Genomic DNA, 16,793 nt, shown 5'->3' with positions numbered 1-16,793 from the left:
AACAATTGAAACCATGAGCGAAAAAAACGCCTTTCTTCCTTTCAGCTGATCTCCTCGTGTGTTTTGCTATAGGAATAACAAACATTCTAACCTTTTTTATTTTTTATTTTTGGTGGCACTGGGGTTTGAACTCGGGGGCAAATGATCTTCAGCTTACGCCATGCCTCCGTCCCATTTTGCTCTCACTATTTTTATTGTATTTTATTGTAAAGGTGAGGTACAGAGTGGTTATGATAATGAGTACATTTTCTTGCTTTTTGCCTGGGGCTAGTCTAGACAGCCATCCTCCTATTTTACACTTCCCACTCTCGTTGGGATGACAGGCACACACCACTGCTCCTGGTTTCTTCCACTGAAACGAGGTTTCTCAAGACATTTGGCCCGGGCTGGCCTGAAATCACCATCTTCCTAACCTCTGATTCCCAAGTGGCTAGGATGACATGGATGGGCTGTCACCTCCTGGCACACGCTGACCATTTCTGAGCACACAGGTCTGCGGTGTTCACACTCACCTGGTTGTGCCGCCCTCACCACCGTCCATCTCCAGGGCCTGGGTTTCCGTCCTGGAATCCTTCAACACTGAGATGCATGCTTAGAGGAGCTGAAGCAGGTCGGCCTAAAGTTAGAGTTTACCAGAAACCCTTCTGACCAGGCAAGTTCAGACGGTGTCTCTTCTCCGGGCATAATTCATAACGGCTCTTTTCTAAATAGCATCCCAGTTTGGGTGCAGATATGGTCACTGTACATACCCTGGCTTTCTCTGAAATAGAAATTACCAGGTGGCATCTTCTGTAAACAAGGGTGTCAGACAGGCAGCAATGGCTCACACCTGTCATCCTAGCTACTCAGGAGACTGAGATCTGAGGACTGCTATTCTAAGCCAGCTGGGGCAGGAAAGCCCATGAGACTCTTATCTCCAATGAACCACCAGAAAATTGAGTTCAAGCTCCATGACAAAAAATAAAACCAAACAAGGATGTAGAACCTCAGTGACTAATCAGGAATGGCCAACCTGAGCTTCTCCACCAGGCCACAAGTCAGCTACCCCGAACCAAGGAGAGGACAGGTTAAAGCCTGTTCCTGCTGATATGCAAACCACCATGGAGAAGACTGTACATATAGCCATGGTCCTAGTACTAGTGGAGACAGCAGTGTAAACTCGTGGCCCCAAGGACAAACTGCCTATTCCTGAGTCCACTTTTCCTCTTCTGTTCACCAGGTCTGCTGCACTAAACAAACATCGAATCTGCTGAAGTCTTTGTCTGTGATGCCGCCTACTAGAATTTCCATCTCATCTGCCCTGCAGGGACCATCTGTTGATTCACAACAAATCTCACCTTACCTGTTGACATTTACAGCAACATGCCAGAAAGCAGAGATAAGCCTGAAGAATGAGGGACATGAAAATCTGGGGTGTTCCTGGGGTGTTGTACACTTCATTAGCCAGGCAGGTTAGCATGGGGTACAAGAAAATTTTGAATCCACAGTTCAGAGTAACGTGGGATGGCTTCAGAAAGAATGAAACTCCATAACAGAAAAAAAAAAAAACAACCAACAACAACAACAATAGTCCTCTAATTCTGAAGTTTACAATAACGGTGGCACATTCTCTCCCAGCCTTTGTTTCCATGGAAACCACGAATGATGCCACAAGAAGAGGGGTCTGGCCAGAGTGAGGGAGGAATCCTAGCAATGGAAACTAGCTTCCAAACAAGCTTCAGGTAGACGGGAAGTCAGAGAAGGGACGCCCAAGTAGCCACACTCAAGAGGTCTCATTAGGTAGAGAAACTCTGGAATCTGCTAACCTGTGCAAAGCCCGCTTTTCCAATAGTTAATTCTAGAGATCTCCCCAGCTGGAGGACACTCCCAACACTGCTTCATCCTTCTGCTTGTTTTTGTAAAAAAAAAAAAAAAAAAAAAAAAGGCAAAGGCTTTGTACTGTAACCCACACCTGGAAAAGATGGGCTGAAGGAAGCAGACATTACAATAACAAATGCAATACCAAATGGCCATGATCTTGGTGGCTTAAAACAATGAAAATGGTGCCAGACACCCAGAATGACTCACACTTGTTATCATAGCTACTCAAGAGGATGAGATCTGAGGGTTGGGGTTCAAAGTTGGTCCAGGAAAGAAAGTCCATTGGACTTTTACCTCCAATGAACCACTAAAAAAAAAAACAGAAGTGGAGATGTGGCTCAAGTGATAGAACACCAGCCTTAAGTGAAAAAAATCTAGGAGGCAATGCCTAGGCCATGAGTTCAAGCCCCAGTACAAGCAAAATAAATAAACAAGTAAGTCAATTGATTGAACAACTCTTGTGGCCAGTGGTGCAAAATCTGCACACTTAGCAGGACCACAGTCCCTCTGCAAACCCTGGAGGCAGGGCCTTCCTACCTCTCCAGCTTCTGGGGCTGCCAGTGCTCCTCAGCTTGTGGCTCCAATCTCTGCCTTTTCCCCTGTGTTTCTGGGTCTCACATCCCCCTCTGCCTTTCTCTTAGAAGGATATCTGTCATTACATTTAGTGTCATCTCCAATCCAGGATAATCTCATCTTAAGGTCCTTAAGTGGGCCTGCAAAAAGCTTTTCATACGTAAAGCCTCATTCACAGCTTGTGGGGGTCAGGACGTGAACACAGCGGTGAGGGTCACTACTCAACCCACTAGGACCACTGAACCAGAGACCCCGCTCTGGTAGCTGCAAAAACTCACATTCTGAGCACGAAATAAGCCACCCTATGAAGCTTGAGGCATTGGCCAATTTCGGAGGCCCAGTTCCTGAGACCTAGGCAAGGCAGGGGAAATCTGGGACATGGTCACGGTGATTCCCCTTGAAATTTCTGTCTCTCTGTATTGTTTACAAGGAACTAGTAACCCAGACTTCATATGCAACATAGGAATCCAAGCTGGGCATGGTGGCTCACCCCTGTAATACTAGCTACTCAAGAGGCTGAGATCTGAGGACAGAGGTTCAAAGCCACTCCAGGCAGGAAAACCCGTAACTCTTTATTTCCAACTAATAAACAAAAAGCTGGAAGTGGAACTATGGATCAAGTGGTAGAGCAACAACAACAACAAAAAGCCAAGCAAGACTGTAAGGCCCAGAGTGTAAACCTCAGTACTGGCACAAAAACAAACAAAACCAGGACTGGAATGTGGCTTAGCGGTAGAGTGCTTGCTTAGCATGCACAAAGCCCTGGGTTCAATTCAGCACCACATTAACAGAAAAAGCCAGAAGTGGCGCTGTGGCTCAAAAGGTAAAGTGCTAGCCTTGAGCAAAAAGAAGCCAGGAACAGTGCTCAGGCCCTGATTTCAAGCCCTAGGACTGGCCCCCCAAAAAAGTAAAAATAAAAGTAAGTAAAAAACAAAACCAACAACAACAAAACAAACATAGGAATCCAGCATATAGGCTGATTCTCTTGTTCACTGTGGCTCAGTGTGAGACCTCCCTTTACCTTCATTGAAGAAATGCATCTGCAATATTCTTGGGATTTTCTTCCCAAAGGTCAGTTCCCTTCGCTTAGCAACCGCTTTACGCCTCCAACATTATGAAGCACGTTTGGCAGTGAAGAGCTCAGACAGGTGAGGAGGGAAGGAACGCTGCCTTACCCGCCAGCCTCCACCACGCCAACTCAGAAGAGACTCTGAGGCCGGGAGGCCGTCAGCACCGTGGACAGCGCCTGTGAACAAGGCATGTTAGCTAGGCCAGCGGCGGAGGCTCGTTCCTACCCATCCTCCTAGCTACTCGGGAGGTTCAGATCTGAGGATGGTGACTCGAAGCCAACTAGGCAGGAAAGTCAGTGACCGGCTTATCTCCAATGAACCACTAAACACTGGAAGTAGAGCTCAAGTGGTAGAGTGCCAGCTTTGAGCAAAAAAAAAAAAAAAGCAGAAGGACTGTGCCCGGGCCCTGAGTTCAAGCCCCAGTAGTGGTACGCATGTGCACACACACACACACACACACACACACACACACAGCAGCTTGTTGTCATGATTGATGTGGCTCTGCCGGGCCGCTGCTCATTTCAGAGGCTGGCAGAAGGAGCAGGCAGCGGGTGAGAGCTCAATTCTCCAGAAAACTGAACCAATGTGGAGAATCTGGCTCTGGCAGCCCTTCCTGCGGTTTGCAGGCAGGTAAGCTCACAAAAGTGAGGACTTGCGTAAGTTCATCAGAGTGTCAGCCCGGACGGGATTTTGGCTACAGGTGCTGATTGTAATTTCCTTCTCTGTGGAAGTAAACACAGGGACCCCGTCGCTGTTGTTAGTAAATCCATCACCTTGTAGACTCCGGGCCCGGCCCTGAGCAGCGTGCCGGGTCTCCTGCAGGCACTGAGCCCCTGAGAGCCAACCAAGGAGGTGTGCAGAAACACTCTCTCCTAAGGGAGGTGCACGGTGGCGCGTTCACTTCATGCCATCCCCATGGACAGAGGTCATAGATTCGTTAAAAAGCATTGGAATATCACATCTGCCCACCCCCGGACACGCCAGCGAGGCAGGAGCCATCCCCCTCCCCCCCCCCAAGCCTCCCCTACTCCCTGTTCCAAACCTTCAAGTACCGCTTAATTGGCCACGTCCATTCATTGGGACCGCAAGTCTGCCCTCTGCTGGGGAAGGGACATAACAGCCGGGAAGGGCCTGGTGGTGGGGCCCGACTTCTTCCTCCCAGATGTGGTCATGTAACCACAGCCTTATCTCCTAATTCATGGAGATTTTATCGTGGAGTCTGAGCTGTTGAATGGACCATCTAACATCTCCCGCCTTGGTGGGCCATAGATAACATCTCTGCACACCACAGGTCCCAGGGAATTATGAAATAAGGCTGCTATCACACATATGACCAAGAGTTCTCGGAAACATCACCCTATCCACGAATATAGCACCTGGAATGCCAGCACAAGGGAGGATCCAAGCTCCTAGCTAGCCTTGGCTACAGGTAGTAAGAGCAGACCAAAAAAAAAAAAAAACCCTGAAAGAGGATAAATAAGTAAAGGCAGTACTTCAAAAAGACAAATAGGAATCTGAATCCTGGCTTCGCTGTTCTCTAGCTGGGTGAGTGAAAAAAGGACTTTCTCAGACTTAGCTTGCTTAAGTGTAAAATAAGGCTGCTCTGTGTTTGTGTGTGTGCGCGCTGGTACTAGAGCTTGACGCCAGTTTGAGGCCCCCTTGGGCAGAAAAGCTCACAAGACCATGTCTACCCCATCTCAAACAATGGCTGGGTGTGGTGGCATGCACCTATTTTCCTAGCTACAAAGCAGAAAAAAATGCAGACCATGTGCAATGATGTCTGGGTGTAAAGCAAGACCTGTGTCAAAAATAACTAGGGCAGGAAAGGGCTGGAGATGTGGCTCAGTAGTAGAGTGCTTGCCTAGAAGTATAAGGCCCTGAGTTCAAACCTCATTATTGCATTAAAAAATTACCATCTTAGCCATTTCTAAGTATATAGCTCAACAACATGAAGAACAAACTGTTGTGCAACTAATTTATAGAATTTTTTTACCTTGAAAACCTAAGTTCTATATCTATTAAACAATTTTCCTACTGCCCTCTCACCTCAAGGACTCCTTATTTTTTTTTTAAGATAGAATGCTCGTGTTGGGGCTGGGAATGTGGCTTAGTGGTAGAGTGCTTGCCTAGCATGCATGGAGCCCTGGGTTCAATTCCTCAGCACCACATATATAGAAAAGGGCCAGAAGTGGCACTGTGGCTCAAGTGGCAGAGTGCTAGCCTTGAGCAAAAAGAAGCCAGGGACAGTGCCCAGGCCCTGAATTCAAGGCCCAGGACTGGCAACAACAACAAAAAAGCCAGGGACAGTGCTCAGGCTGAGTTCAAGCCCCAGGCCTGGCAAAGATAGATAGATAAAAGAATACTCATGTTAAAAACAAATTTAGTTGCTGGTACTAGTGGCTCACGTCTATAATCCTAGTTACTCAGGAGGCTGAGATATCGAGGTTCAAGATTTGAAAGCAGTCTGGCAGAAAAGTCCTCAAGACTCTCTCTCCAATTAACTAGCAAAAAGCCTGACTGGGGGCATGACTCAAGTGGTAGAGTGCCAGCTGTGAGCAAACACACTAAGAGCACAAGTCCCTAAGTTCAAGCTCTGGTATCACACACACACACGCACACACATACACACACACACACAGAGAATAAAATGCAAATCAAAAACAAGAAAACTAGGAGCTTTTCTTTCAAATGGGTATTTCTTTTCCTTGGTGCCAGTCTGAAGGCTTGAACTCGGGGCCTGGGCACAGTCCCTCAGCTTTTTTGCTCAAGGCTAACACGCTATCACTTGAGCCACAGCCCCACTTCCAGCTTTTTTCTTTTTGCTGGTTAACTGGAGGTCAAGAGTCTCATGGATTTTCCGGCCCAGGCTGGCTTTGAATCACAATCCTTAGGTCTCCGACTCCTGAGTAGCGAAGATTGCAGGTAGGAGCAGCCTCAAATCGGTACTTAATTTAAAAGAAACCACGTGTCCAATTCTTCCTTGACTGTAAACAGACAACCAAGGCCCCGCCACTGTCCCCTCTCAGGCTTCCCACTGAGAAGAGAAGGGTGAAGGGCCGCGCTGGGGGCTGAATATCTGTGTGCCCCGCCTCCCCGCTTCCTTGCACAGGTGGGAATCCGAACCCCAGGCCGGGGTATTGGGAGGCAGGGGAATGACCTCATGATGAATGACCTCGTGATGAGCTCATGAGGGTAGAGCCCTGTGGAAGGAGATCAGCGCCTTCACAAAGGAGGAGGCAGAGAGGCCTCTTAGCCTGGGCGCCTCGGCACACAGTGCAAAGGCCAGCCAGGAACAAGGACGTGCTCTCTGCCAGGCTGAGAACCTGTGGACATGGTGAGAATTATGAAAGGTCAGTCTCTGTTGTTTAAGCGATTCAGTTTAAGATTCTTTCTCATAGCAGCCTAAATGGACTAAGACGTGGCTCTTTCCAAATGTTAGAAGCACCTGCCGTCTATGATGAAAGAGAGCAGAGAGAGGACCCATGCACCTAACCCGAGAAGGACTCAGGACCCATGCACCTAACCCGAGAAGGACTCAGGACCCATGCACCTAACCCGAGAAGGACTCAGGACCCATGCACCTAGCCCAAGAAGGACTCGGGGTTTTCCTGGCACTGTTTTGCTCCTGGGACTCTATCAGTAGATGAACAAGCACAACAGCTTCTACATGGCTGTCATCTTTTGTTTCCAGATCTTTCTTTCCAGTTTAGCATCCATCAAACACATGCACCTGTTTGAAGCCTCATTGGACAGCTGGCACACGATGAAAATACACATACAAAACGTGTCATGGGAGCCCCTTGCTCAAATGGGCTTAGTCTAATCAAAGAGATACATTGCTAGCCAGGCGCCGGTGGCTCACGCCTGTAACCCTGGCTACTCAGGAGCCTGAGATCTGAAGATGGCAGCTCAAAGCAAACCTGGGCAGGAAAGTCCATGAGACTCTTATCTCCAATTAACCACTAGAAAAGTGGAAGTGGTGCTGTGGCTCAAGTGGTAGAGTGCTAGCCTGGAGCTGAAGAGCTCAGGGACAGCACCCAGGCCCAGAGTTCAAGCCCCAAGACTGACAAAAAAAAAAGGAAATACATTCCTAAATGATGTGAATTTGTTAAGTGAAATACAAAGTGGTACAGCAGTGAGCTGTGCAAAGAGATTTTAATTCTACTCGATGAAACACTTGCAGAGGCTAATTTTGCTCCCCTGGAAACACTAATAAAATGATAATAAAAGCCTAAAGGAGTATAAATGCCTATGGAATGGAAAAGGAGATGACATCAGAAAAAAGATATCAACAAAATTTTGGAAGATGCAAAATTGGGGACTCAGGATGAAGTACTAAAGTGGGTATACAGGAGTGGCTAAGGAACCCCAGCCCAGCAGGTGTGTCAAAGCCAGCCCATGTAGGAAAGTCTGTAAGGCTCTTAATCTCCAATCACACACACACACACACACACACACACACACACACACACACACACACACACACAGCCAGAAATGGAGGTGTGGTTCAAGGGGCAGAGCACTACTAGCCTTGAGCAAAATAGCTCAGGGACAGTATCTAGGCCCTGAGTTCAAGCCCTAGGACTAGCATAAAAAAATAATAGTCATAATAGATTACAGAATTAGACAACATTTCTGTGTCTCCATGAACCAGGAATAAACACTCAGGCATTTGGCTACAAAGAAAAGTGGGCAAGTTAGTAAAATAGGAGAAGGTAAGAATGAAAGAGATGAAGGATTTTTTTGGCAGAGTAAGTTGACTCACAGCTTGTGCACCTGAGACTGGTTCGAAATGGGATAAAAGCACCAGGAAGTTGTGCCTCTGGAATCACAGTGGATGGAGGAAGCTGGGTACACATCTCTGTGACTGGCACACATCCCTGTGACGTCAAACGACTACACAGCCTGGTGGGCACAAATCAATACAGCTTCCTAGGAAGGCTCACACACCTGGGTCTGGGACAAAAGCACTTGGTGGGGAGGGGGGGGTCTGGAATGCCACCAGAGAGGATACTAGGGACAAGTCTCTGTGACTGGAGCTTGTCCCTAAGATCCAGAGAACACGACACAGCCCAGCAGACACAAGTAAACACAGCACCCACCAGGGACCTTCGGCAGAAGGGGACCTGCTCCACCTCACCCCAGCAGCTGTCCCCCTCCCAGAACCTTAACCAACCACAAAAGGTCACCCTCAGGCTGTGCCCAGGCAATCAGAGATTGCGACAGGAATAAGAACTCAACAGGAGAAACGCAAGGGAAAGGCCAGCGGCAGCCACACTGACAGCTCAGGAGAGGGCAGATCACACCCTGCTCCTCGACAAAGAAAAGATACACAGATCTTCCTCAGCATTCCCTTTTCTTCCTTTTTTTTTTAAAGTGTTCAAATGCTTCTGTTTTTATGAATTTTCTACCGATGGTTCATTTGTCCTCCTGTGTCAATGATTCTTAATTCCTCTCTTCCCTGAAAATCCTTAAGCATGGCACCCACACCCAGAGTAATTGAACCATCGTGTGCACGTTATCATTCTACCTGCAGCTCTTCCCTCACCTACTTTTTCCACATCTCTTTCCTCATGCCTCTCTTAGTTTTACTATCCAGTTATTCATTCCTATACAAATAATCTTTTTCCTACCACGTCACTGACTCACACAAGGATGCTAGGCCAGCTGGGCGCTAGTGGCTCACACCTGCAAACCCTAGCTTCTGAGACAGCTGAGATCTGAGGATCACGGTTCAAAGCCAGCTCGGGCAGGAAAGTCCATGAGACTCTGATCTCCAATGAACCACCAAAACCAGCCAAAAGTGGAGCTGTGGCTCAAGTGGTAGAGTGCTAGCCTTGAGCAAAAACAACACAACAACAACTCAGGAACAGCACCCAGGCCTTGAGTTCAAGCTTCAGGACAGGCACAAAGGGAAGAAAAATACTAGGCCCTTTCAGATCAATGTAATTGGTGGTAGATATGAAATTGCCAATAGTTTGTGACTTTACAAAGTCTCTGGTTTTATACTGAATTGGTTTTCTTGTTGTTGCTGAGTGATATGCCCAGGTCAGTGGTTTGAAAGAGCACATCAATCCTGACCCTGCCATTTTCACAGAACATGGAGAATGTTTTCAACTGATACTATTAAGTGACTAATCCACCAATCAATGACTTGACTGCAGATGAGCAAATATCAACTCATAATTACAATAAATATGAAAAGACACCTCCAAAAGTCAAAAATAATACAACAAAATAACAGAATGAGCCAGGCACTGATGGCTCACACCTGTAATCCTTGCTACTCAGGAGGCTGAGATCTGAGGATCGCAGTTCAAAGCCCCAGTTCAAAGCCAGCCTGGGCAGGAAAATCTGTGAGATTCTTATCTCCAATTAACCACCAGAAAACCAGAAGTGGTGCTGTGGCTCAAAGTGGCAGAGTGCTAGCCTTCAGCAAAAAAGCTCAGGGACAGAACCAAGGCCCTGAGTTCAAGCCCTAAGAACAGAAAATAAAAAAGAACAGAGTGATAATGAAGAATGACCAGTGAGATGAAAGAAGATATGGATCCACATCTCAGGAACATAGAAAATAATATGAGCAAAAGAACACATTCACAAGGAATATAATTTTTTGGGGTTTTTTTTGTTTTTGTTTTTGGCCAGTCCTGGGCCTTGGACTCAGGGCCTGAGCACTGTCCCTGGCTTCTTCCCGCTCAAGGCTAGCACTCTGCCACTTGAGCCACAGCGCCACTTCTGGCCGTTTTCTGTATATGTGGTGCTGGGGAATCGAACCTAGGGCCTCGTGTATCCGAGGCAGGCACTCTTGCCACTAGGCTATATCCCCAGCCCCCACAAGGAATATAATTTTTAAAAAACTTGGTTGGGAATATGGCCTAGTGGCAAGAGTGCTTGCCTCGTATATATGAAGCCCTGGGTTCGATTTCCCAGCACCACATATATAGAAAATGGCCAGAAGTGTTGCTGTGGCTCAAGTGGAAGAGTGCTAGCATTGAGCAAAAAGTAGCCAGGGACAGTGCTCAGGCCCTGAGTTCAAGGCCCAGGCATGGCAAAATAAATAAATAAATAAATAAACTAAATTAACTCAATATGAGTAAATAGCTAAAGGAACTCAAAGAGGACACAAATTATCAGGTAAATAAAGTCAGTGCAACACACGAAAAGGAAAACTCAAGGAAGATACAGCAATCCTGACAAATCAAAATCCTGGAGATGAAAAGCTCTATAAGTCAAATAAAAAATACAGTTAAAAGATCTCCCAACACTAGAACTTATAGGCAGAAACTTTTTGAAAAAGAGTCCCAGGGGCACAGCAGATAGGAGAGACTTGACAAATCAGATGACATCAAAATAACAAGTTTCAGCACAGCAAAAGACAGTTACTAAACAGCCAGCAGACTAGAAGATCTTTGCCACCAACACATCTGACAAAGACTTAATATCCAAAATATACCAGGAGCTCAAGAAATGAACCCCTCCCTAAACTAATAAGCCAATCCATAAATGGACAAAGGAGCTAAACGGAGAATTCTCAGAAGTAAGAATGACAAATAGACACAGGAAGAAATGCTAAATGTCCCTGGTCACAAGGTATGCAAAACAACTCTGAGGCCCGGCACCAGTGGCTTATACCTGTGATCCTAGCTACTCAGGAGGCTAAGATCTGAGAATCACAGCTTGAAGGCAGCCCAGCAAGACTCTTATCTCCAATTAACCACTCAACCCCCTGCCCCCTAAAAAACCCACAGAAGTGGTGCTGTGGCTCAAGTGGTAGAGTGGTAGCCTTGAAAACAAAGGGGCTCAGGGACAGCACTCAGGCCCTGAGTCCAAGCCCCACAATGAAAATTTTTTTAAAAGAAAAGACTCTGAGATTCCATTTACTCCAGTTAGATTGGCCAACATCAAGAATTTCGACAACAAATGCTGGATGGGATGTGTGGGGAGAAAGGAACCCTGTTGCTCTGTTGGTAGAAATGTAAACTAGTACAACCACTGTGGATGCCAGTGTGGAGGATTCTCAAAAAACTAAAGACAGAACTTCCCTATGAACCATACCACTCTTGGGCACTTACCCAGAACATCACAAGCCAGGATACCATAAAGACACTTGCACATCCATGTTCCATGCTGCACTATTCACAATAGCCAAGTTGTGCAAACAGCCGGATGCCCTACAACAGATGAGTGAATTAATAAAATGTGATATTTATAGCTATAAATAGATATAGGTATAAAGGAATTTTGTTCATTCATTAGAAAGAATAAGATATGTCATTGGGAGGGCAATGGATGGACCTAGAACAAATCGTGTTAAGTGAGGTAGTTAAGTGAGGTTAAGTGAAGTGCATGTTTTCTCTCCTATCGGAAGCTAGATCTAAAATACACTGGGGTATGATAAATGATACAGGACTCTAGGAAATCCCATAGCCAGTGAGACTAAGGGAGGGTACTCTCAGGGAAGGGACTCAAAGGCATAACAGCTCTGAACATTTAAAATACTGTTTATCAAAACAAATTCCAGAAAATGAAACATCTCGTTGTTGCTTGCTGCTGGCGGTGGTTGTTTTTGCCTTTTGTTTTTGTAGTTTGGTTGTGTTTGTTCTTTTTTCTATCTTTTTATGGGGCAAAGGCAGGGGGGGGGTCTCAGAAATGGGAGGAGGAAGGACAAACAAATGCAGGCATGATATTCAGTAGACACTATGTGGAAAATGAACAGTGCAACTGGTGGGCAGGAATGGGATGGGGAACGGAGGAAAGCGAAGGAAGGGGCGATATTAACCAAAAAGAAATAGACTCATTACCTGACTTACAAAATAACTCCTCTGTACGACACCTTAACAATAACAATAAAATCATACCTACTTTTAAAAAAACAGTAAAGCACAAAGACAAACAGAAGCTCCTCCATCAGAGTAGATCAAATAGAAGATATAATAAAGATAAAGGGAAAAAAATGCGCAAGTGGGAAAGGGCCATGTAAGAATTCCAGGACTGCATCTGAAAGCCCAAACTCATGAATCATAGGCATAGAAGAAAGGCAAGAGGTGCTAGCTAAAAGCATAGTAAATATATTCAATAAAAGCTGAAAACCGTAAATTTTGAGCAAGAGATGCCCATCCAGATACAAAACAAGAGCAGAATAGATTCTCTCTATGGCCTGTTACAGGTAAAATATTAAGTGCAAAAAAATGAATATTGAAGGCTTCAAGGCACCTGTAAAGGTAAGCCATCAGATAACAGTTTTCTCAACAGAAACAAAAGCAATGAGTGCATAGAATGATGTATTTAAAACACTGAAAGAAAATAACTGCCAACAGAGGTTACTGTGTCCAGCAAAGGTATCGTTCATAACTAAAGGGTAAACAAAAACCACCCACTGCAAACAAAAAAACATTTATGACCACTAAACTAGCACTGCAGAAGATACTCAAAGGAATCCTATACACCAAAAAGGAAGATAAACAGAATCATGAAAATATGGTGGGGGGCAGGGAGAAATCTCACTAAATTAGTAGATAAGCAAATCAGTAAGCAAAAGTGTTAGGTACTAAGTTCAAGTTCCAGTCTCAGGCCCAAAAAAATAAAATGAAATAAAATACAAATAAAAAGCAAGACTCGACCATCTATTGTCTACAAGAAATATATAATTGAGAAAAACAAATGTTCATTTAGATGGAAAGGTGGGAAAAGATCTTCCAAGGAAATAAACTCCAATAGCAGAAAGAAGTAGCTATTCTAATAGCAGATAATGGAGATTTCAAACAAAATTAGAAGAAATAAAAAAGGGCACTGGTGGCTCACGCCCATAATCCTACCTACTCACTGACTGAGATCTGAGGGTCAAAAGTCAAAGCCAGGCAGGCAGGAAAGGCTATGAGACTCTTGTCTCCAAATAACCATCTGGAAACTGGAAGTGGAGTCATGGCTCAAAGTGGTAGAGCATTAGCCTTGAACAAAAAAGCTCAGGGACAGCACCCAGGCCCTGAGTTGAAGTCTCACAACCGCTTTTTTTTTTTTTAATCACTTCAAATTAATAAAGTGAGGCTGGGTGCTAGTGTCTGATGCCTATAATCCTAACTATTCGGGAACCATAGATCTTAGGATCACAGTTTGAAGCCACCTGGGGCAGGAAAGTCTTTGAGACTCTCTCTCCAATTAACCACCACAAAATGTGAACCAGTACAACCACTCTGGATGGCAGTTTGGAAGTGCTTCAAAAAACTAAACATAGAACTTCCCCATGATCCAGCCATACCATTCCTGGTCATCTACCTAGAACATCACAAGCCAGGATACCATAAATACCCTTGGCCACATCCATGTTCATTGCTGCACTATTCACAATAGCCAAGTCACAGAAATAGCCCAGATGCCCTATGACAGGTGAAGGGACCAATAACACAAAGGAATTTTACCCATCCATTAGAAAAAATAAGATTATGCCATTTGCAGGGAAATAGATGGACCTAGAACCAATCGTGTTAAGTGAGGTAAGCCAAGCTCAGAGAGACAAATGGCACATGTTTTCTCTTGTATGTGGAAGATAGATCCAAAATAAACCAGGGTAGGATAAATTATACAGGACTCTAGGCACTCACAGACGGACAGTGAGGGTCCCAAAGGTGCATTACCTCTAACATTTAAAATACTGGTGATCGAAACAAATTCCAAAAAATAGAAAAGTCGGTTTTGGTCATGGTGGAGGTGGTGTTCATTTTCGCTGTTTTGTTTTGTTTGTTCTTTTTCTGTCATTTTCATGAGGGCAAAGGGGGTCACAGAAATGGAGGGAGGAAAGATGAACACATTTTCCACTACGTGGAAAAAGGACCATGCAACTATGGGCAGGGATGAGAGGGGGGAAGAGAAGGAAGAGGGGCTACGTCCAGAAGAGAAATGTACTCATTTCCTGATTTAAGAAGCGATACATTGGGGGTGAGGGGGGAATGAGGGACGCGGTAACAAACAGTACAAGAAAAGTATCCAATGCCTAATGTATGAAACTGTAACCTCGCTGTAATTCAGTCTGATAATAAAAATAAATTTAAAAAAAAGAAGTGGTACATTACCTTCATAAGAACAATAAAATCTTATTTTTAAACCTCTACTCCCAAGTAATCAACACAAAGCTGGGCTGGAGGTCTGACTCTAGGAGTAGAGCAAGAAAGATGATGGAGTGCTAGGCCATGAGTTCAAGCCCCAGAACCAGAAAAAAAAATCAATTAAAAAATTTAAACCAACACTTCACCTACCTTTCCACTCCACCATTCCTCTCTTGGGCATTTCATGGAGTATAAAGCCATATGTAAGAGACGTACCTGCATTTCTATATTTATTGCAGCTCTGTTCACAAGAGCCCAACCCCAGAATCAACGGAGGTGCTGGACAACTAGAGAAGATACAGAGCCAGGCACTGGTGGCTCATTCCTGTCATGCTAGCTACTCAAGAGGCTGAGATCTGAGGACCACAGTTTGAAGCCAGCCGGGACAGAAAAGGCCTTGAGATTCTTATCTCCATTTAACTACCAGAAAACTGGAAAGTGGCACTGTGGCTCCAAGTATTAGAGCACTGGCCTTGAGCAAAAAACAAAGCTTAGGGACAGAGCCCAGGTCCTGAGTTCAAGCCCCATGATCAACATACATACATACGTGTGTGTGTGTGTGTGTGTGTGTGTATACATACATATGGAGCCCAAGCTTCCAACACGTGATTCCTGAGAGACTGATTGCATCTGAACCACAGTGACCAGGTACTGGGTGTCCACCACCGCTACTGCTCCTGGCCAAGTCCAGGGATGCCATCATCTTCCTCCTAAAACACTGCAATAACCTCTAGTGGAAGGGGGCTACAAGGGGGGGGCCTTCATTCTTAGTCCTTCTGCTCCGCCCTCCCCGGAGTGATGTTTTATTTGTGCGGGAGAAAAGAACCAGACCCCATCACTTCCCAGCTTAAAATCTGTCTGTGAGTCATCACTGCATTCGTGAATTCAAATTTCCCATGGCCACCGTGCTCAGGCCCTGCGGGATCCCGGCCCCGTTAGGACTCTCTCACAACCCCTCCTACTGCTGCTCTCACCTCTGCCAGCCGCACGCCCCCTGCTCTCCTCCTGGCCCCGAGGCACCCAAACTCCGGACTCTCTCACCGCCTCTGCGCTGGGAGCTTCTTTCTCCAGTCTCGCAATGCTAGAGCCTTCCAGTCACTCCGTCCAAAATCGCCTCCTCAGATAGATCCTCCCTGGCCCACCAACACCGGGTAAGTCCCCTCCATCCACGCGAGGGCGTCCATCAGCCCGCAGACAGGGCTTTTCCTCGCAGCACTCGTGGCCTGGGATCCCCTTGTGTATTCACTGATCCCGCTGCCTGTGCGGGAACACACTTGCACACACACACACACTCAAGTGTTAATTCCACAAGCACAGAAACCACTGCTCTCTTATGAATTGCTAGCTCTCCATGCCCATTCCAGCAGTCAACTTCAAACTTCCACACAAGTGGAAGAGACACTGCAGGAGCTATCACAGAAGGTTATAAAGAGTTAGACAGGGCACGAATGTGGCCTAGTGGTAGAGTGCTTGCCTAGTGTGCATGAGGCCCTGGGTACTGTAAGGTTTGCTGGAAAAGAAACCCAACACATGGTTCAGGCAAAAAAGAATGTATTGCAATGGAATACTACATAGCGATTAGGAATGGTGAAATATTGGTATTCGCAGGGAAATGGCCAGAACTTGAACAAATAATGTTGAGCGAGACAAGCCTAGAACACAGAAAACAAAGGGGCATGATCTCCTTGATATATGACTGTTAAGGAGGGGGGAGGCGGAGACAGTAGAGACCAGGTCTGTGAAACCAAAAACTTCTTGTCAAATGGTATTTCGCACAGGTTTGGGTCAGCAACCCTACATTATGTAACTAAAATCCAACAACTACTCAACATATAAAGGTCAAAAATAGACCTCTCAGTGGATCACACTAGCTCAAAAGCTATGTATGTACGTTCATAGAAGACTACTGTCGACATATTGTCTACTGTCAACATTACATTTAAAGCCCTAGGCGAATTTTCTTGGGCGTAGGCCACGTGGCTACTGTATATGTTCTTGATACATTGTGTATTGTATATATGTCTACCTGACCTAGGGAAGGGAAAGAAAAACAGGGTGTAAGATATCACAAGAAATGTACACACTGCCCTACTATGTAACTGTACCCCTTGTGCACAACACCTTGTCAAAAATTTTTGTTTAATTAATAAATAAATTATATTAAAAAAAGAATGTATTGGGTGGAGAGAAA

At 45.5% G+C, this 16,793-nt stretch overlaps 1 long non-coding RNA gene across 1 annotated transcript; it reads right to left on the bottom strand.

Annotated features, from left to right (window-relative positions):
- Positions 1 to 380: 380 nt before the first annotated feature.
- LOC125354522 lies at positions 381 to 16,022 on the bottom strand. The gene is made up of 3 exons (XR_007211493.1): positions 15,545 to 16,022; positions 8,378 to 8,383; positions 381 to 391 (listed from the first exon to the last, which is right to left on the bottom strand). It is a non-coding gene; the product is annotated as an uncharacterized LOC125354522 (long non-coding RNA).
- Positions 16,023 to 16,793: the final 771 nt, after the last annotated feature.

The sequence above is a fragment of the Perognathus longimembris genome, chromosome 7, assembly GCF_023159225.1.
Source record: "Perognathus longimembris pacificus isolate PPM17 chromosome 7, ASM2315922v1, whole genome shotgun sequence".
NCBI classification, from domain to species: Eukaryota; Metazoa; Chordata; class Mammalia; order Rodentia; family Heteromyidae; genus Perognathus; species Perognathus longimembris.
The sequence above is the reverse complement of the archived record's forward strand: the minus strand, read 5'-3'. Positions and strand labels throughout refer to the sequence as shown.